Here is a 21827-nt window from a genome sequence, read left to right as displayed (position 1 = left end):
TTAGTGGTGGACTTGACAGTGCTGAGTTAACAGTTGGACTTGAGGATCTTAAAGGTCTTTTTCAACCTAAATGATTCTATGATTCTTATTGGTACAGGGCACATCCGTTCCATAAATAGATGTGTTCCACAGGACGGGTCAATTTCATCATCTTGACTTTAATGCTTTGTGAAAGTAGTTGAAACCATATCAAGGAGCAGACAGTAACATGATTCAAAACTATGAAGACGTTGCATATTGAATGTAAGTAAATATTTTTCAGTTACTCTAGCTATCTTAGCATTGCAAATAAGCCCAGCACTTGCGTTAATTGCTTTATATGACGCTGCTTTCTGCCTAAGAAGGAAATACTTCTCTAACTCTCCTGGAGTTCACAGCTATCCCAAGAGTAATGACTTCTTGCTGGTTTTCTTCCAAAGGATGTTGTCAGCCCCTCAGTAGTTCATTTCGGGTGAAAATAACCCTTGTGCCAAGGCCAGGCCAAGATCATATACCAAATAAGTCCAATTAAAATCTTCAGATAAGGCTTAAATGATATTTAAGTACTACAGTGCTAGCCTTCTGCTCAGTAGTGAATTCATGTAGTATCTGCAAAAATGGGTTTGCTCAGAGTTGAAAATTAACAAGGGCTTATCCTGACCTCAGAGTGGGATTGGTGAGACTTCCAAAATTGAGTAGCCCAGGACACACACGCTCTGCCAGATTCTCGGGAGTTTTTTCTGCTTTAATAGATCAGCTGGCAGAGGCCTGATCACAATTGTGTGGATACTAGTGGAGGACAGTAGATACTAGTGGAGGATCTGGATGCTGTTGCAATACATCGGTCTCAGGAGACCCGAAGGCCGGAAGCAGCCCTGACACTGTGACTGGTGCCAAACACGAGAGTCACAGGGAGTGCTAGCACCATGTGCTTGCGTCATGCTCCCCCCTAGCTGGGAAACAGGGTGCTAGAGGATGTAGTCATGTCATCTCATCTATGTACCATCTATTTTAGTAATGAAGCTTACATTGAAAAGAAAGAGGCAGAAGATAAAAGAGAGCTATTGCTGCTATGCAGATGTAGAGTTAAACATGGTCTACTAATACAATGAGTTCCTACCAGATGGCAGATGATCCGACCTTCATCACTTCACTAAAATGCTTTCCTTTTGCCTCTGTCTTGTTCAGATGTAGCTTGAGCTGACACTTTTTATCCTTGCTCCAATTCGTTTTATGTACTGGATCAGCTGGAAAAAAGACCTTGTTCATACTGGAAAGAAACAAGACAAATGGCTGGTTCCAGCACCATATAATTAGGGTGCAAAGCATGGCCACATAAAAAATATAGATGCATATAAAATATGGGAACCAGACCTTCTGCCTTACTAATGCAATTATTCATACGCATGGCAACACAAATATGCTGTGGAAGGGAATCTGTGTCACTGATAATGTTTGCTCAGATATTCACTTGAATATTCATGGGCTCAGATGCAGAATATGAAGTGGGGAATGATTGGTTCACCTCCTTCCATCTCTGTGTCCTCAAAAGTTTCCTTCTTTGTTTTCCTTTCTTCTTTTCTCTCCTTTTATTCTGGATTTCTTATTCCCCCTCCCCTTCATTTCAGAAGTATCTGGAACAATATTTCAGAAAAGTTTTATTATAGCATGTTTCCTCTTAATAATGTAGATCGAACCCTGCAGTACCATACACATTCCTTTTCTTCTAGAACCTTTAAACCACCCAATTAAAGCTACTGCCCTCACCCCCCTTTTTTTTCTTTCTCCTCATCTTAGCTCTGTTGTAGCCTATGGTGGGCAGCGATAGGGAGAGATGGATAAGTCTGCTGTGACATTTTCCAGTGATTCTTTCCCAGGAAGGAGCTGTTTCACAACATTCCCAGCATATACTCTCGTAGAGTCCAGAAACACTTTCTGAAGTATTCTGGAGATTCTTACACTCCATTATTGCAAGTGGTGTCCACTTTCTCCCCATCAGAGCATGTACTTCGAATGACTCAAAGCTTTCTCTGGCCACTGTCTTTGAAGTATCTACCTACATGCATTAGGGTAGAATCTGAGTATGTCATTCACAAACAGAGGTGAGCTTGGTAAAATCTATTGTTTCCCCATTAAAAAAAAAAAATAAGAAAAGAGAAGAGAAAAGGAAAAAAAAAAAGAAAAGAAAGAAGAGAAAAAAGAAAAGAAAGAAAAAGAAAAGAAATTGCTAATAATGCTCTAAATATATAGTCACTGCCAACATTAACACACATAGCAGCCAGCTTCCATCTGCATTGAGATTTCCCAGACAAGCTGTACAATATCACTCCAGAAACTGCTAAGCCCTGGCAACAATCAAAAGAGTGGTGTGGAGACACTGCAGAAACATTGGATAAAATTAATCAGGCAGGCCAATGAAATAAATATTAGCACGAAACTGAGGAAGAAGCAGCTGCTGACACACTAGGGACAGACACCAGCCTTTTACGCCAAAGTTCTGCATAATTTGCATGTCATTCTTATATAATATTCACATTATATGAAGCTCATATAAGAAAACTTGTAGGAATTAATGCTAAAAAAAAGACACTGACTTCCTCCTAAGAGTATGCTGAATTCCCAAATGAGGGAGGAAGAAGAGAGACTTTTTATAATTTCTTGTTATTTAGCAGTAAACAGATGCTTTCTGGCCTTTCGCTTACTTTGCTTTGGACTAAAAGTATATAAACTGCTTCGAAGAAAACAGCATGTTTGGAAACTCCTGGATTTCTTAAATATACTTTGAGAGGGACTTTTTACAAGGGCATGTAGGGATGGGACAAGGGGGAATGTCTTTATGCTTAAAGAGGGAAGATTTAGATGAGATAATAGGTAGAAATTCACTATGAGTGTGATGCAGAACTGGCACAGGTTGCCCAGAAAAACTATGGCTGTCCCATCTCTGGCAGTGTTCAAGGCCAGGTTAGATGGGGCTTTAAAAACCACTGCTTCGCATCTTTCACAATGCTAACACCCTCCTGCCCGCCCTCCTGACCAGCCGCAGAGAATCATTTCCTTTCCTTGTTTGGATAAACTATACAAGTAATCAACAAAAAGAGAGTTTCACATTTCACATTCAAAGGTGCAGAGCCTGGAAGCTGAACTCAGCAAACTTCAAACTGGAGACAAGACACACATTTTTAACAGTGCAGGTAATTAACCACTGGAATTGCTTGCTCTGGAATATACTATGACGCTTGGAGCTTTTAAATCAAGTCTGGATGTCTATAAAAAAATGCTGTCTGCTTCAGCTGCAAGATACTGAACTCACTGTAGAAACCATTGGCCTTGTTATGCAGAAAGTTAGACTAGACAGTCTAAGAGCTTTAGTGGCTAGGAAATAGAAACCCAGGCAAGTGTAAAAGACAATTTGCACAAATCCTGGTAACACACACTATTTATGAATTCACTTTTGCTGAGAATATCAAGCACTTGAATTAAAAATTAGCTGTCTGTGGGTGCACTGGTCATACTATAATACACAACGTATAGGACAGAATGTGTGCAAGTGGAACATGTGCGTGGCTTCAAGTGCAACCAAACCAAAATTCCCATAAAATGTGAACCGTGTGTTTGTACATCTTTGTTCATGTATTTTATCTTTTAATCAGTTATTTTTAATAGACTGAAAATTAAGAACTGTAGTCCAGTAAAAATAACAGTGACTGGCTACAGCTAGGCAACAAGAGGTAGCAGCTTGCCAAAGTCACACCGCTTACTCCTGCATTGACCAAGACCGAGCTGCCAAGACTCCCAAGGCACTGCAGTCTGGATTTCTTCTGGTACACCTGCATGTCTTCATCATTGAATTTGTACAAGCTGCAATAATCCTGAGTGTAATTCCAGTTCTGCCAGACAGTCTTAGTCCCCTCCAAAGCAGAAACCTTGTCAGAGAGAGTAAAGGTAAAAACTCTGCTCTGCTCTCCCCAGCCATTGCCAGGAAGAAACTCCAGCCCCCACTGATGAGGCTTTCCCATAGAGCTCGTTTCACCCAGACTAGGCAGTTCCCAATGAACAGTTTCCACAGTGAAACAGTTTCATGCTTTGTTCGTTTGCATAAAAATCTGGCCGTTATCGAAACAGCTAGAATCCATGTCAGCTTCTCACTGCTAGGAATCACACATTTGAATGCTGGATGCCTTGTGTCATCTTGCCACCTCCAGTTAATTCAGAAAGTTCTTTCTGGCATTTTATACTAACAAATTTATCAATCCAGCCTGCTGACTATGCGAGTCTTTTTCCTAAATACACTACACCGAGTACCTGAAAACACGTAACTGTTTTTCTTAGAAGCTCAGTGGCAAAGTCTCTTACCTGACTGCTTCGTGGCACTGACACAATGGGACATCTTTCTAGTGCTACTATAGAAGTTATTGCTCACAGTCCATCACTACTTTGCTCGATTTTATCCAGTCATCCATTTGATTGCCAGATGGATTTCATCAATTGGAGTAGCCAGATGGAATGTTTTAGCCAGAACTGTGCCCTAAGATGCACCTTGTTTACCATTTTATAAAGAAAATGAAAAAAAGGAAGACAACACTCAGTCCATTCAGCCTGTGCATAAAACCCGCTAAAGCCTGTGGTTTTACCTTACTCCTCAATTAGTCCACTTATTTCAGTGAGGCTTCACGAGCTTCCACAAGAGCTAAATATATCTCCTAGGATATATTTACTGTCCAGAATAGTCTCTGTGCAATTCAGAGCCTCCTGAACCAGCACCAAAGCAAGGTAACACGGTGGTCTCAGAGAAATCAGGTCTCGTAGAAGAGATGTCAAACTGACATCCCCGGAGACTGCGTTTCCAGACATAAGGCTGAACTGAACCAGCTGAGGACATCCCAGCCCCACCTGCATAGACCCTCTGTAGCCAGGGATGAGTTAGTTGTTTGTCATTTTGCAACACAAACTCTCCTGCAGTGTTTGTGCATTTTGGTTTGGAGAACTGAGAAGGAAAGGCTGCAGCTTAGTGCTTTCCACAAGATAACACATTTGTGCACTGCAGTTACGTAAAAGTGGATCAACAAGTCTCTCTGCTTCTCCTTTCCTATGGCACAGCAGACACGATTTAAATCCCAGTCTGCAGTGTTTGCTTTGTGCTGATGGCTTTTCACAATAAAGGTCTGAGGTGTTGTAGGCCACAGGGACACAGGTAGGCAGGTTGCTATCAGTGCTGCAAGTTTTTCCTAGTCTACAGCTAGATATTAAATAGCTATAACAAAAAAGGGACCCAAAATAGCCTCTGCTTAAAAGCTGAACTCCTCAGGCCTGAAAATGGCATAGTAGGATTTTGTCAGAATTGATCCCCCCTCAAAAAAAAATTCAATGGAATTCTAGGAAGTTTTGACCTATGAATAAATATTAGTTACAGAAAAAGAGACACACATGCTTTGGTTTTATTGTTTTCTTCTCTTTTTTTCTCTTTTCTCCCTCTTCCCCCTATTTACATGAGTTTTTAAATCTAGATGGTCAAAGCAGTACCTCTTGGAACAATACACGAAAAAGAAAGCCCTTCACTCTAGGTGGTTCAGGCCTGCACACTAATGCTGAGGTACCATTGTGATGCCCTGTTCTGGCAACTGTGTAATTACATCTCAAACGGAACCATTAGATTCACTGTGTACACTCACTGAAAGAGAGATTAACAACTGCAATGGTTTTCAAGATAAGATTTTTATACTGATGCTCTTTCTGCCGCTGTACCAAAATTCTTGTGGTGAAGTCAGTGAATCACAGTAATATGTAAGTGTTGACAGCTATTTATGTTAGGTTCTTTTGAATTTGTAAACAGAATATGACAGAACTAAAGCAACCGCCAAGAGGTTATTTTACACTCTGCTGAACTACATAAAGTGATATAAAGGCATTTCAGAAAAGTTTTACAGAGCTGGGGAAAAGCTGTAGGGCTAAACTTCAGATTGTATTGGAGAAAAAACCCTAACATGGCTCCCACAGTGAAAGTTCATCCTTGTAACATCGTACTAGCTAACATCAGCTTCCTGTCTGTCTAATCAACAAGCCAAGTGTGCGCAGGATGTGCGTACTGACAATAATGGTGTGATGCCAGGGCGCGGTCTTTCTTTTTATATTAGATACATATGCCGTTATGGGTAAGCATTGTCTAAGGACCAAGCACACACACCAAAAAAACCCAAACAAACAAAAAGGTTGTGCAAGCTCTGGCCTAGCCACAGGCCACAGGATGTAGCCCACAGAGCACTTCAGCAGCCAGCCACATCCTCCTCCACTGCTTCTTTTTTAGGTTTTATGGGAGTCCGCAGGATCCACATGCGAACAGCACTCACTCGTTTTTCATTCTGCTCCTTCCCGCAACCTCCCACTCTCATCCCACTAGAAAACACCTAAGAGAGAAAAATAAATGAGGACCTGGGTATAAGAATGTGAAGAGCTTGTTTGGTGAAGCTATAGACAAAATAGATTTGGAGTTAAAAGTCACAAGAAATGTCTGCTCTGGACCCCACTTCCAGTTTTCAAACAGCTGACTGTGAGATACTCACGTTTTGGGGGTCTTTTTTTGGTTTTCTTTCTTTTTTTGACTTGCCCCTTTTACATTTCTGAACACGTTTCAAGGCAAAGAGTACTTTCGTGCGATCAAGCCCAATTCCCATTTGATAATGCAATGACTTCTAGCGAGGCTCAGGCTGATCCCAGATATGCTCAGACTGATCCTGTGATACTGTCGAGCGGTAGAGATGGTACACATAAACAGATCAACATGAGAACCAACCAGTCTGGAGGCACGGATGTCTTCACTGCTTCAGTTCTCCAATTGCACAGTGTGCCCCTCCATCTCCAAGAGCTTTTGTTTAATCAGTTCTTAAAGAGAAATAATATGGAACCAGTAGGGAGAGGAAGTGATCATATAAGTTCTAACAGGTAAAAACATGTATCATTTTTGCTGCAAGCAGTCATTTTATAAGTTATTTATGCAGCATTCTCAGTTACTTATGTTAATATAAATCAAGAGTAACTCAGCCACTAAGCCAGCATGAAGGAGCTCTTAAAAATGAGATGACTGATGTAACAATATTTTGTGTGAATATCTGCTGTCACTTCTCCCTCCCTGTAAGAAAGCACGTTTCCTGCTAGCTACAGGCAAATGCCTGAAAGTGCAAGCACTCTGGGTTAAGAACTTCTAAAAGCATTATTGCTTAAAGCATTATTATTTTCAAGCCAGATTCATGATTTTGAACAGTTGAGGTTGGCAAAAATAAGCAAGTTGGAACAAATGAGGTGCAAATGCTAAGTAAGGCCAACAAAATATACACTGCATGCAGAGCATCACATATGAATTTGTTGTCCACAGTTCTGTTGGCTGACCTCTAGATAGTATCTGGAATGCTACTTACTGAACATTGCTTCAGTAACCTCTGTCCTACTGCCAAAATCAGTACTCCTGTTTGTGGTAATGTGGCCTGTTGTGATACATGTTATTTAGAGATGAGCTGGTCATAAAGAACCTGATGAAAACTGGAAAGATTGAGGGAACAGATAATGTTTTCAGGGGAAAAAAATATAAGCATGGAAAATTTTACTTATTTGGGAGCTGAGCACAGCAGATGGCAAGATCTTCAGGGAAATAAACACAAAGTTTGGAAAAGCAAGAGTGTGTTCTAGCAGTTGCCAGTGATCTCATGCAGCAGGAAAATCAGTCAAAAATTAAATAGACACTCAGTAGCACCAGTGTTTTGTCAACATTTTGTAAAGAACAGGGACTTGGCAGCCAGAAAGGACAGGACAGAGGAGGCTGACTAGCTTCGAGGGCCAGTGTTTGCAAAAATAATTGTCAGGATCAGATGGTATTATAACTTTAGCAATCAGGAGTTTTTAATGGAGATTCATCAATTGTGTATCAAAGAGTGTGTAGCTATAAAACTAAACTAAATGTGCATCTGCTACTGATCAAGTAAAACATGAGTGAGAGCTGAACATATATAATGGAGGAAATAATATTTTCCCAAGGAAACATTTTATCAATTAATATGGTTCATAAATATGCTTATTGATGAATAAGGTTTACAAACATATTAATAAGCTTATAAATCCAAGTACACAGAGTTCATAAACTCATGTTATTCCATAGAAGGCCCGTAAAGATCTCTTCCAGATAAAGATGGACTGAAACAGTGAACAGTATCTCACCTAGAACTTGTTCTTTCTCCATTCATTACTAATCAGGTTTCAGATTTCATATATATGGGATAAATAAGGGAGGTAAGATAGGGGCTATTATATCAAATTTAATTAGCAAGTGATTTACTTTTAAAATAAGAAATTATAGATGGCCAAAATTATCCATCATTCTGCTTCTGCTTCAAATTTAAATCTCTACTCAAGGTTTCTTTGTACATGGGATTCCTTCTTAGCCTTAGTTTTAAATTACTACCAGCTACCCATCTGCCAAAACTTGAAAAAAGGGTAGCTGTGGATGGCAAGAAAATGTGATTGCAGGGAGAAATTATGCATGCTTTCTGTACATAGACACAGTAAGTGAAATCATTGTTGAGATGAGTTGACCATTATTTACAGCCATACAACTTTTCTAATGTCTGCCTCATGATTAAGTATTGATTAAAAGAGAAAAGGCTGGGTATACAAACAAATTAAACTGAACATTTTTGCATGCATCTCTACCTACATGTGGTAATTACATCTGCACGTATATGTCTAAAACTGGAAGGGAGCAGGAACTCACTCTGGCAATAGCACTGAAGAAGACCACAGCATCAATACAGTTCCTTAACACCAGAATTTTGTTTGGGTACCAATTTCTTCCTTCTGCCCTCAGAAAAATCACTTTTCTCCCGATGAAGTTGGGCCAATAGTCCCTGGATTAAGTTTGCAGGTGAAGATGAATGAAGTGCTCTCTGTGGTAAATTTCAGGTAGTTACCTTTTTTTTATATAGAATTTATACATTCAGTAGCAATCTTGCTCTAATGAACTGGGTAAATTCCTGTTTACTGGTGTCAGCAGTTTTTTCCTGGGCTTCAGAAAGGGGAAAGGGTTTCATGTTGTATTTGAAAAGGGCTGAATCAAGTAAAATGATGCATGATATTTGTGTGGATGTGGATACCTCAGGCTTAAGTCTAGATACAATAGGACCATAAATAAACAAGGGTAATTTATAAGCTTTAGCAGGAATCATGGCCAATTTATGGCATTTTGGTGATTTACATCAGCTTTTAATCTGGTTTTAGGTGTTCCCAGAGTCCTAATGTTAAGACTTGCAGAAATCTAACCCTTTTTATTTCTGCTGATTTTGGTCTTAATTGGATGCTCCAGAAGTTTGGAAAATCTCACTAAAGTCTTAGAGTCCCAAGTATGTAAAAACAGTAAGGCACACATCTACTAGAAAACATTGAGTCATGAGGAATCAAGACATGCTGTTGTCCATCTAGTCTAGTATTTTGCAACTAATAAAGGCAAAAAAAGTACACAGTGGGTGATTTCTGATGCATGTCTCCAGAAAAAATTTCCAATCAAGTGGATCTTAATGTCTTTCCTATTTGATGTACAACATCCTGAGCAAATTGCAAGGCAGGAAACAAAATCCCCTCCCACTGATTCAATGGGAGAGACTTTGAGACACTCCTCATCTCTTCCTATATTCAAAATCTTTCAGGATAAAACCCATGAGCACAGCGTATAGATCTCATCTTTGTTTATGTACATCTTAGTGACAATAAATAACTTTCATTCTTCATAAACAGGTAAGTACCTACTTATAAACATGTATACGTGCAAGATTCTGGCATATGAAAAAGAAGATAAATAAATAACCTGTGCTGTCAAATGTAAAGAAAATAAGTCTAAAGTGTTTCAGGCTGTAGGTATTTCTATGTTACCTTGGCAGCAATTTTCTTGGCATTTAGCAATGATTTTATAGTCTTTAATTATGTCATGATCATTTTTAAGATAGATACACAACTTATTTACATGCTGAATGTAATACATTTTTACAACTGGATGTGTTCCTGGTCAAATATCACAGTTCAGGAGGGCCAGACAAGAGTATATGCAGTGTAGAGAGGCTATCTCATCTTGATGATTAAATTCTGCATTACTTCAGATTTGAACTCCTAGGAATACAGATCTGTTCTTCTCTGGTTTGTAATCCAATGACATCCAAAACAAGCACATGCATAAGTTTATAGCCTTCTTCTCCTACCTTCTTTAAATATTTGACTAAATATCCATGTAATATTTTTGATAAAACACCCATCAAAATACAATATTTTAACAAAAAAGTTCTATGTAATTTCCTCTCCTAAATCCACATGAAGCCTCAAATTCATGGGTCTAATGAGAGGGAGGTTTAGAGCAGAAGGTCTGCATTGTACCTTTCCTCCTGAGGGAAAATGTAGTACATGTTCATGGCAGTGTGAGCCAACTATGGCAGGAATTGAATGCAGCTTTTCAGCGTGAAATGTCAAAATGACTTTTCATTGTCAGCCCAGAATGTCAAACATAAGTTCTGAAAATAAATCCATTTAGAATTCAGGTAGTTGTGCTTCCCTATTCTCTATCACAAAATGCAATGTGTTTGTTTGCATTTTCATCTCATTTCAAATTTATTTGTGGGTGTATCAAAAAGGTAGATGTTTTTGCATCCACAACCCATTTGAACTTGGTAACAAGAGCAGCTTAAACTTTTCAAACAGATCCAGGAGTTCTGTCTGAATAAAGATGGCTGAAATCAATACTGCTGGCAGATGATACTCCTGGCAACCATAAGAGCACAGTTATGAAATATTCAGCTTTTTATTTGTAAACCTATCTTACAAGTTACGCATTTTTCTCCGGATCATATTTGAAACATGAATTCATAGGTATGTTTCCTAATTCAAAGCTAATATAAAGAAAAACAAACAAAAAAAAGCCCACAAAACCAAAAAACTCAAAAGTAGATTCTGAGAAATCACCATTATTACTAAAAAAAAAAAAAAAAACCCTAACAAATTTGCAAAGCTGTTTCACTGGATATGTTAGCTTGCCTTTAACTGTAGAACACTTCGTAACCTGGCAGGCAGTTGCCCAGAGTAGGGAAGCAAACACCACTACTGTGTCCTTTAAAAGTCCTTGCTTTACAGAACAATTTATCATTTGCATACAAAGACGTAATACAAAACCAAACTACTTAATTGATAAGCGTTTGCTCTAAGGGTTTTCCCCTCATGCCTTCATGTACAAACCAGACAAACCCTGGCTTGCTTTGCTTTGTGGGCTAGCTCAAACAGATAGATAGCCACAAACCCATCTGGACTGTTCCTTCACTCTTTCATATGCCTGGATTGAGCTAGTTGATCATACAGAAACTGGACTGAATCCGAATACCATATGTGCACACATATCATAGACAACCAATTTTTCCTTTTGACGAGTGAAGAACCATTTTTAGTGGCAAGACTAAAGCTGAACTGTTAGATCAACCTAATAGGTATTCTTTTGCAGTATCTATTTATAAATACATCTGTATCATAGCACAGTAGTTATGCAATTTCTATTTCTCTAATATATTTTCACATGCTGGTGATTATTTAATGAAAGTAGAATGATTAGAAGAATTATCGCCCACTGATTGCTTCTAGTTTAAGCTTGGGAGGAGGGTGTATAGGCCTTCACTTTCACATTCTGTTCCTTCACTTAAACACACAGGGCTTGGTCTGTAGATCTGTATCATATTAAATACATATATATGTATATATAGCTTCTGAGGTGGCCATAGTGCTGGGAAGAGAAAATCCAGCTTTGAAGTCTATGCTTCTTCCTGTTTATAAATAGAATTCTGAATGTTAAATATTACTTTGAAGCAGATGGTACCTTCCATAGGAAGCTATTAAATAACTTTTAATTTTACTGTATCCATTATTGCACATGCAAGCAGGAAATGCTTGCACATTTATGTGGATGAACATGCAAATTAGGTCTTATCCTCACACTTCTGAAAGTCCTTAATGTTGCGAAACTGGTGTTTTCCATGGCATAAAAGGGCCCTTCACCCTGTTAGGAGCAGTACATGCCCTTTCAACCTTACACAGAGATACGCAGGTGCACACATGCAATGGTCACTGTGGGTTGGGACAGACCCACGTAAAAGCTGTGCTCCATGGCCGCAAAAGCCTGGCTGGGCACAGGCTCTGCAGCCTGCTCTCCTGACACTGCCATAAGCTGCCCTGCACCATCTGCGTGACCCAACATTAGGACAATTGAGACTTAAAGAAACCAACAAAAGCTACCAGGACATAATCAGCAAGTAACTGAAGAGATCCTTCTACCTCAGCTGCAAACAGACTCAGCAAAAACACTGCAAGACTGATAAAATAACTGTGTTCAAGGTGGTACTGCAAAGTTAATTCTGAAGTGCAGAGGCTCCTTAATGGCTGGAGACTGGAAAGGAAAAGGAACAGGGAGCTGGAGAGGCTCCTGCAGACACAGCCTGACAAAATCTGCAGAAGTGACGATAAAGTCTATATAACCAAACTGACAGAGACGAGCTCCAGGAATAAAACCATGGAGGGATGTTGATGGTGCTTGATCTCCAACAAGGTATTGTAAAAGAAGATGACTACTGCCAAGCACATTGTATAATTAAAATGACAGACCACAGAGCACTACCTGGGTATTCTTAGATCAGTCAGGCTGGAGCCTAAGAACCTAGACAGCTGCTTCACTTGCGAAGAGAGCTGGGTAAAACAATGTACCCATAATAAAAGTTTAACACCATACACTGGAACAATCTTGGGAAGCTAAATTCACTTTCTTTTCCTGGGAGATTCCACAGTATAATTGTTTCTTTCTCACTCAGAGGCTGTTTGATGTATTCCACTTTCTCTCTTAGGAAATAACATTTTATTTATGCTGCTCCTTTCCCATATATTCAAGAACTTCTGGTTTTATGCACTCAGTTATTCTGAGAGTGGTTTCTGGCAACTTCTGTGCTGCAGGTACAATTTGTTCAGTACTCTTCATGTTGTTCTCAGATATCACTGGGCAACACAGTAATGTTTTTATACCAGGGTCTGTGACAGGTCTGACTTACAACCCTAACTTCCCCTTAAAAGCACAAATCTAATCCTCACTTTGCTAATGCATTTTTAACAAAAGAATGTATTTTGTTTGCAACGAACCATGCAATAATTATTTATTTCAAAGCACTGAAGCTACTTCTGGATGCTAATTCAATGCTTGCAACTATTTGCCTCCCCATAGCTACAGTAGAGTAGTTATACCCCCGTCTTTCACAGCAGAGCTCATTTGTGAAACGCGGGTGTAAAAAGTGTCAACTACCTAACAAGCAAATAAAAATAATCCCATGAGATGTAGGTAAGTAGGTATGATAACAAATAAAAAAGCACAGCAAAGGTAAGTGACACCCAAATAAACCGTATTTTTTTAGTGGGATTACCTGGGCAAGCATTACAAATAGTCAAAATATCAGAGAAAACTGAGACTAGGTCATGAATAATCATTCAACCAAAACAGAGCTAATTAGTTATTTAAAAAGAGCTGTTTGACCTGGAAAACACTGTGCAAAGAGCAATTGTTACAGAGGCTTCGTAAATCGAGAGATATTTTGGAGCTACAGTAGGTGTGGGATGTGTAGAGGTAGAAGTGCTTCTACTTTATATGGAGGATGAGCAATTCACTAAAGTTGCGCAGGAATGTGCTCATAAAGTTCTTCAAATAAAAGATCTTGGTTCCACGATTATGGAAGATCTTCAGCAGAGAGAACACTTCTGGAAAGCTGCATTTCAAGCATTGAGAAACTGAATTTGCTTTGAGATGCACCATTGTCAGTAAGACATTTAATATGTTACATACACAGACCACCAAAGAGGAGTTACTCCTAATTGTGTTGGAATTATAACAATAGATGACTTCACACGCTTTAATTTGCCATAACAATTATTAACTAGATTTGTAGCAGTTGGTGTTTTCCATGATATTAAGATGATTGGGTCAGTAATGAAGGGTTTGCCATGCATTTGCAGCTAGGACTTCTCTTGTTTTATCAGGATTTTCATGTTCTCATCATATGTTTTCCTTACTGTATTGACTCTGGTTCCTCTGCCTGCTGAGCATTGCCTCAAAGGAACTAAAGTTGGGAAGTCTTCAACTCTCTTTTGGTTTTAATTAAAAAAAAACCCCAAACCTCTAAACTCAAAAGTTTGCTATGTTATCTAAAAATACTATTGATCATTGGGCTACAATGCTGCAAGTAGTTTTGCCACATATGTGTGATACGGCGAGAGTAGGACATTCCATGTAGGGTGCAGAGGAAAGATTATGTTTATTATAATCCAAGGCAGAAACAAATCAATCTCTATTGTCACATTTGGTACTATTTAATTAACACTATTCTAATTCTCAGAGGAAGTCATATAGACAAGGAGTAATGTCGAACTTAAGTCCAGCCAGCAGAGGTTCCCTCATAAGGAATCTGTGCATTGATAACAATGATTTATCATTATATAAACTGGGGTAGGGAGGGAAGTGTTTAAAATGTACTTGTCAATCTGTAGAAAATGAACAAACAAACGACATGACGTTCTACATCACAACAGCACAGGGATCACTGAAGGTTTCATTCGCATTGCCACAATGTCACTGGTACCATGTTACACCCACAGACAGACTCTAAAATTCTGGGGGCAGAAAGCCTTGGCAATGCCATACAACATGACCTTCAACTTTGAGCAGTCTTAGAGAAGCTTGCTTAAAACTGTGTTTGCAATAAAACTGCATGAAGGATTGTGCTGGGCTTAATCCCTTCCCTCTGGCCTTAATTAATCTATAGTGGAGTTACCAATCACAGCATTGATTTTCTTCCATGGCCTTCTAATATAATGTGTCTTCAGACTCTCAGGCACAATATCTGATAGAATTCCACTCTGCTCTGTTCTATTGGCATGTTGTTGAAATCAGTGAAATATAAGCATAAGCTTGGAGAAATACAGTGGTGACAGAAATGCAGTAAAAGACTGTGTATACAGGGTATATAAACTGGGCAGCAAATGAGTTACAGTCACTTGCATCCATTTAATGTTTAATGGTCATTCAAAATTGATGTAACTGCATAGATTTACTGTTTCCTGGGTTCATGTTAAGCCTGGAAGTTGGGGGAACATGTACCTAATAAAGCTAACCAGAGCTGCTTTTGGAGCTTTGCAGGAGGTCAGCCACGCATTAAAGCGTATGATGCTGAGTAATTAACTCTCATATTTCAGCATGCATATTTACTAAAAATCAACCTTCCAGGAAGTAAGTACTTAACATATCTTTCATGCAGCCTGCACCCAATATTTAGCTTGTACCATACATTTTCATGGACAGTCAACATTTAATTTTCTGCACCTAAATTAAGGAGCTGGGAGCAGAAGCCCTATAGGTGGGAACAAGTTCCCCTTCCGTTTTCCTGCCATTGCTCATTCTGAAAACTACTACCTATTACTACCTACTGCCAAGCTATTATTAACTACCAAGTGATTCACTTCATTTTGAAAGAGTTCTTTAATCTGCAAATGAAGCTGTCCTTACAAGTGGGGAAAAATATTCCATCCACTCCAGAAACACCTCCATGGCGTTAGAAAATCTAGCAACACCTCTGTGGCATTAGAAAATCGCTAATCCATCACTCACTGTTCAACATCATAAGAAAGAATCCTGAATTCCTTCCTGGATTGGAACTCATGACAAAATCATTCCAGTTTATAGCACAAATTTAAAAATCACAGCATCTGCACAAATTTTGGTATTTGAGCCCACTTCAGCTGGGCTTTTTAAATCTGAGTCAGTATTTCCTGCTACTAAACACAGCTCTCACTCTGTGAGAAGACTTATTCTAGAACAAGCAGTTCTAGAGCATCCAACAGTTGCTCAAGGTAAGAGCGACTTTGTCGGGATAGTCCCTCTACCTCATCACAAATGCCAGTGCATAGGCAAAATGAGACCCTATGTAGAGGCCTAATTGAGAGAATTCCATTGGATGACAAAAGCCAATAAAATACCATGAAAATACAGGTTTTCAGTGTTATGAATGGATTAAGTGATGGAAAACCACAAAGTTTAGGAAAAAGGGAAATAAAAGCAGCTGGAAATCCCTCCAGATCTACTATCTATCCACTCTTCACCAGTGGCCGTTCGCATTTATCTAAGGGAGAAATGAAAGAACAGTTATCCTAGCCACCTAAGAACTTCCCAAGCTGAAAACTCCACCTGAAAAAACTTTTGATAGCCACTGACTGACCTGTTTCCCATAGGAATTTGTCACTCTCAGTTCTTTGACTTCACAATGTCATGAATTACCAAACTGCACCAACTCACTCTGTGTTCCCTGCAAGACCTCATTTTGTTTGTTTTGAAGTCACTTGATTGTGTGAGTGTAGAAGCTTTGTGCTGTAAGACACAGTGACTAATCACTGCCTACCTGCTTTCTCTGAGCCATCTATCCTTTTAGAGACCTGTGTCATACCTCTCTTAGTCACCTCCTTTTCATAATGTAGGCAATCACACTGGAAGTGTTAATGAGGTCAGTTTCCCCTTTTTTTTCCTTATCACATGAATATATTTCCAACTGAAAGAAAATTTCCAACATACTAAATTTGTATTTGTGTTCATATTTGTAATTTGCATTTCTAAATGCAAGCCAGGCCCCCGCCATACTCTGTTCACAAAATAAGGTGATAATTCTATGCTACTTTTCCAGATCAATCATAACTGGTGTTAACGCTTAAGAAATAACCTCATTAATCCCTCAGATACGGGAACTGAAGCAGTATGTGTCTCCTTTTTCATCAAGGCCTAGAAAAGTCAAGGAAGACTGTGTGTGCTTCACATGTCAGACAGGTATGCACAATCTCATTTTACAACAGGACAGTAATTACAGAAATACCTGTGGCCAAGGAATTCTTCATGCGAAGAGCCTGAGTGCATTGGTCTGTCTGATGGTCTGTAGATGTCAAAAAAGCAGTCAACTCCACTGCACTGTGGAGAAGGGTGACTTCTAAATTTTAACACTAAAATTATATAACAAGAGCAAGATTTCTGTAGTACACATTTGTATAAGTATTTCAAGAGAAACTGTAAAATACTTCTTCTAAGAGCTCCCCACCCTGGAGTTGCTTAACTCCTACTACAGTCAGTAAGATCTATGCAGCAAAATCACTATCACACCAAGGAAAGATGTCTATGAAATTATATTTTTTTTATATCTTTGTCTTTGGGCCATTATAATCTCACAGAAATAGCAGATAATAATTGTCATCCTTTCTTAATTGCTTTTTGGAAACTCATTCAGTCCTTGACTTAGTATCTCTGCATCCCTTCCCTTCCTTGTTTGCTGCTACTTTGCCCTGAAAATGTCAGCCTTTGTATAAATGGAGCAAAATCTCCCTCTCTCCTATTGGAACCAGGGTATTCCCCAGCCATCGGGTCTGCAAGGACCAACAGTGTGCTGACCCAACATGCTGTGTCATCAGACTGACACCGTCTTCCCAGCCTTTCGCACTGTGACTGCCTGCAGAGGAAACATAGACACAAGAGGCCAGCAGTAACCAAGTAGAGCCTGGTGACAAAAGCAGGACTGCAGGGTACGTCAGCGAGCCAGCCTGCCCCGTACAGCCAAAGAAAGCTAATACTAGGAGAACTGAAAGCATGTGGTTGAATCTTAAGAGATACTGAGGGTGGATTTAGCCATCCCCTTCTCCAAATGGTGAATAATTATTTTCCTTGATGCGAAGTATTAAAAGCAAGCACAGAATAACAGTGTTATATCAAGTATCATGTTTGTTGTTGTGGGGCTTTTTTAACTTTTACTTGTCTTATAAACATTGTTAAATGCTTTGGGATGATTTTGTGTGCCACTTCAACTCAAAGGATATGAATTCCACAATCAGCTGAGAAAAAACCCCATGGCATGATTCTGTGCTTTTGTCAACAAGCAATTTCATAATACACAAACATTATTTATTTGAATATTCTTTTGAATTTAACACGTAGCATTAAGTGTAATGCATTACTAATGGCATTTACATGCCTCACCAGTACTCCAGAGTACACTGGAGTCCCTGTTCTACTGCCTAAAACCATTCTAAGAACTTGAGGTGAACATTTTGTTGAAAAATGAATCAGTAAACCAAACACTGACCTGACAAGAGCCGAACTTTGGCTCTGCAGATCAGACTTACACTGGTGCATTTGCTGTTAGGCATAATCAAAATATGACTCCTGGAAGTATTTTATTTGGGTTTCTACTATTTTATGTGTAGATGCTTGGTTATGGATAGGAAGACTGAGGAAACTGCTCCAGGGACCAGAGCCCTGTGTGTTTTCATGATGACTTTAGCGCCTAAAGACTTTGGAAAATCTGAGTCTATTCCACAGAAAAGACACACAAGTGAGTTGTTTGAAAGTGATGGGAGGAAAGACACTGGAAATTATATGTCAAGATTTAAATGAGTGAATTGCTTTATTTCGTCAATGTTTTCTGCTCAATCAACACATTGTTTCATCAGGCTGGGCATCAGAATGGACTTGAGTATAGTATTGATACTCTGCTGGTGTTTCTTACTCTTTCTTTCTTGTAACCCAGATGGGTAACTAAGGGAGTAACTCTTCAGTCAGATCTGTTTTGAAGCTGGTCCTGTGCCACAGTAAATCAAGCTAAACTTTTAAATAGCCAGTGGAGTTAATTATGAGGAAAAATATTGTGCCAGGGAAAACAAAATGAAAGCCTTTTGACGTTGTGCACAGCATTGTAAGCAGTGGAATAAGAAGTGTGCTGCATGGCCACTCGCTGCCTTCTGTTTTGTCAGGGGAAAGCATATTTCATTGGGTTTTTGAATCTTAGTAGCTTGCAAAGTAAAGTACCTTAGAGTTCTTTAGGATGTGTGACACTGTACTGAAGTAGTGGCAGCTTAACCAGCTACCATCTTACAGGCCTCCGCTAACTGTACCATGAACATGTTGTGCCTGCGTAAAAATTGGATCATCCTGCCCAAGATTTCTTATATACCTTCAGTTTGCATTTATACCTAATTTACAGTTGCGTTCTCATGTATATTAATAGAATTTAAAATGTTTCACTGTATTTCATACGCTCGACCTTAAGTCCGTAATTAGATTAGGTACATTAGGCCCATTTTATACTGAAAATGTGTGTTTCCTGTGAATGTTCCCGAAAGATGAAATCATGCATGGTTTGGACAGTGAAGCAGAAAGCCTGTGTGGCTACTCTAAGGAGATTTCAACATAAATAGGCAATATACAATAGCAGGATAATATAGATGCCTATTATGCCATGCAGGTAGGCTGTGATGAGACAGTAATAAAACAATTTCTCAGTTCCACATGTTGCATAAATTTGTTCATACTTTGTATTTTCAAAGGAAAACTTTCCACTCCTGTTTTGGAGCATATATTTAATGGACATATTTTGTATTGGTATGTACTGATCCACATCTCTGGTACCTTTTAAATTCACCAAAGATAAATAGTTGCATTAGATTAAAAAGCAATTTTTTCTGCATTGAGTGACTTCTGTTTCTACATCTGTTTTTCTGGAGGATGGAGATTCCCAAACAGAAATCAGTGGGGGTAAAAAGAAACCCCTTTCCAGGCCCAAAGGTTGATATAATCCTAGCTATATGTTTGTGCATTCAATTTTTCTAACATTTACTCATAGAGCTGCTGCTCTGATAACCTTTATTTTTTGAGTGCAGTACCACTAAATACGAACATTCAAAATATGATTAAAAGGTGCCTAACATACAAAGGTTGGTGTAAAAACATGAGAATTCTTGAACTTTGGAATTTTTTTAACATTCATTTTGGACACAAAGCATTTGAATTTTATATTCTTGAGATATCTTTGACAACCATAATGAGCAGAAGCATTATTTAGTTTTTTAAATGAAAAATGAGACTTCCAGCTAATTATACAGATGATAGCTACACAGATGCAGGAGACTTGTAGCAGAAATTGAGGTTTTGGGAAAAGGAAACAATGAGTTCATGTTATAATGACTGGATCATTTCTAAGAGTTTCAAAGAAGGAGGAAATAAAACCAAAAAAACCCCACCTTTAAGAAAGGAAAAATACATAATAGGGCACAGAAGACTGATTATCAGAAATGTATAAAATGTATCTTTTAGTATTATGAACTGTTGATTCATGTCAGTGATGACAGAGTTATTGATGGCGTCTCCAGAATATTGGCTTTATAGGCATCGAGAGTGTTTTCGTAAATTTTTATCCTGTTTTGCTAGATATTCTCCTTGTTATTCAAGGGAGCAAGTCCAGCCTTTTTAAAATGTAAGCTGGATAAAGGATCAATTTGGGGTTTTTTTTGTGAATCTCTGTGAGAAGCAGCTGTAGTTAGCTACTCAGGGATATTTTAGTATCATACAGGCAAGATGGCACATTAGTTCTAGCAGTGTTAGATGATCCTTGCTAAGAAAAGTTCCATATAACAAAAATGAAAGCATGAACTTTTTTTAATGACATGATGCAATTCTTCAAGTTGTAGGAATACTTCAGTTCTCTGGTTTTGTTTGGTTTGGGTTTTTTTCCGTTACTGTTTGTTTAGTCCTAGATTATTTTTATGCTAAGAAACCACAGAAGGCTAAGTAAAATCTGTTGCATTCATGGTGTCTGGTCTAAAAGCATTTATCTAAAAATATCAGAGGATTATGGGTTACAGTAGGCAAGTTTCAGAGCTGCTTAAAGTTAGCTAAACATTTTGCATTTGTTTTCTAAAATAACATAACAAACCAGACCATATCACCTTTCTTGAAGTTATAGCCAATTAAAATCAAACTTTATATACATCCAGAATGGTTTGGGTTATAACTGTGAGAGTGTATTTTTTTGCACAGTGCTGAAATTTGATTGCATTTAATTCCCTGTAATTTTTAGACCTAAACATAATGCTTTTCACTGAGGCTGGTTTGAAAGCATTGGTGAATGCCATTTGTCAGGTGTGTATAAAACAAGCTGCACTGATAACATCTTCAGAACCATGGTCAGACTGACTATGCAGCTTTGCCGTTAGACCCTCTCGGTGAGGCTGCCAATACAGCAGCCACCTTAGTAGTCCCAATAAGCTTTATGTGTGCAGGCAGTTTGCTGTGGAAGTTCACTCATTTTTCAAAAGCCAAAACCCAATTCTAAATAAAATGACAACAGCTTCTCTGTGATCTGCACTGGAACAAATACAAAATCAACATGTTGAATGTATTTCAGGACTTTTGTTCCCAGTCTCCTCATCCTTACTCCCACTGCCTGCAGTTTTGTTCAATAGGGACCTTTTATTTTAAAATTGAGTAAAAAATCCTTAGTGATAAGTCCAACAAGGTTTCCATATGGCAGGAGAGTCAAAGGAGCCCTCCTCCACAGACAGAGAATGGGGTGAACTGGGAGCCCTTCCAAGATAGTCTGACTGCAACGCACACAGATCACCTAAAGATTTCTGCAACAGCAGCAGTAGCTGCTTTGGCTTTTCCCCACACTGACCTTTGCAGAACTTGCTTCTGCGATATGCAGGCAGAACTCACCTCATGAAACTCCTCCTAAACTCACATTCAGTCTTTACAATGTAGTAATTAAAGGCCTGTCTTTACAACAAGAGCTCCCCAAATTTATGCAGTGGTTCAGTAATGCTCCTCCAGGCACATTCAGCACACATACGCAAACTAAAGAATGTAAATGCATTGGTTTTACTGTAGATGTGGAAAGGGAGAATGAGATTTAATAAACACCTTTCTTAAAAGACATTTAGCGTCAGAACAA

The 21827-nt window shown here is 38.8% G+C and overlaps 1 long non-coding RNA gene across 1 annotated transcript in view; it reads right to left on the bottom strand.

Annotated features, from left to right (window-relative positions):
• Positions 1-1364: 1364 nt before the first annotated feature.
• Positions 1365-21827, bottom strand: part of LOC136020322 (uncharacterized) — a 76984-nt gene continuing 56521 nt past the window's right edge. The window contains exon 4 of the long non-coding RNA XR_010615287.1: positions 1365-1613. This is a non-coding gene — a long non-coding RNA (uncharacterized LOC136020322). The remainder of the gene's footprint in view (positions 1614-21827) is intronic.

Source organism: Lathamus discolor, chromosome 1 (genome assembly GCF_037157495.1).
Source record: "Lathamus discolor isolate bLatDis1 chromosome 1, bLatDis1.hap1, whole genome shotgun sequence".
Taxonomy (NCBI): domain Eukaryota; kingdom Metazoa; phylum Chordata; class Aves; order Psittaciformes; family Psittacidae; genus Lathamus; species Lathamus discolor.
Note: the sequence above shows the minus strand (reverse complement) of the source record. Positions and strands in the feature narration are given on the sequence as shown.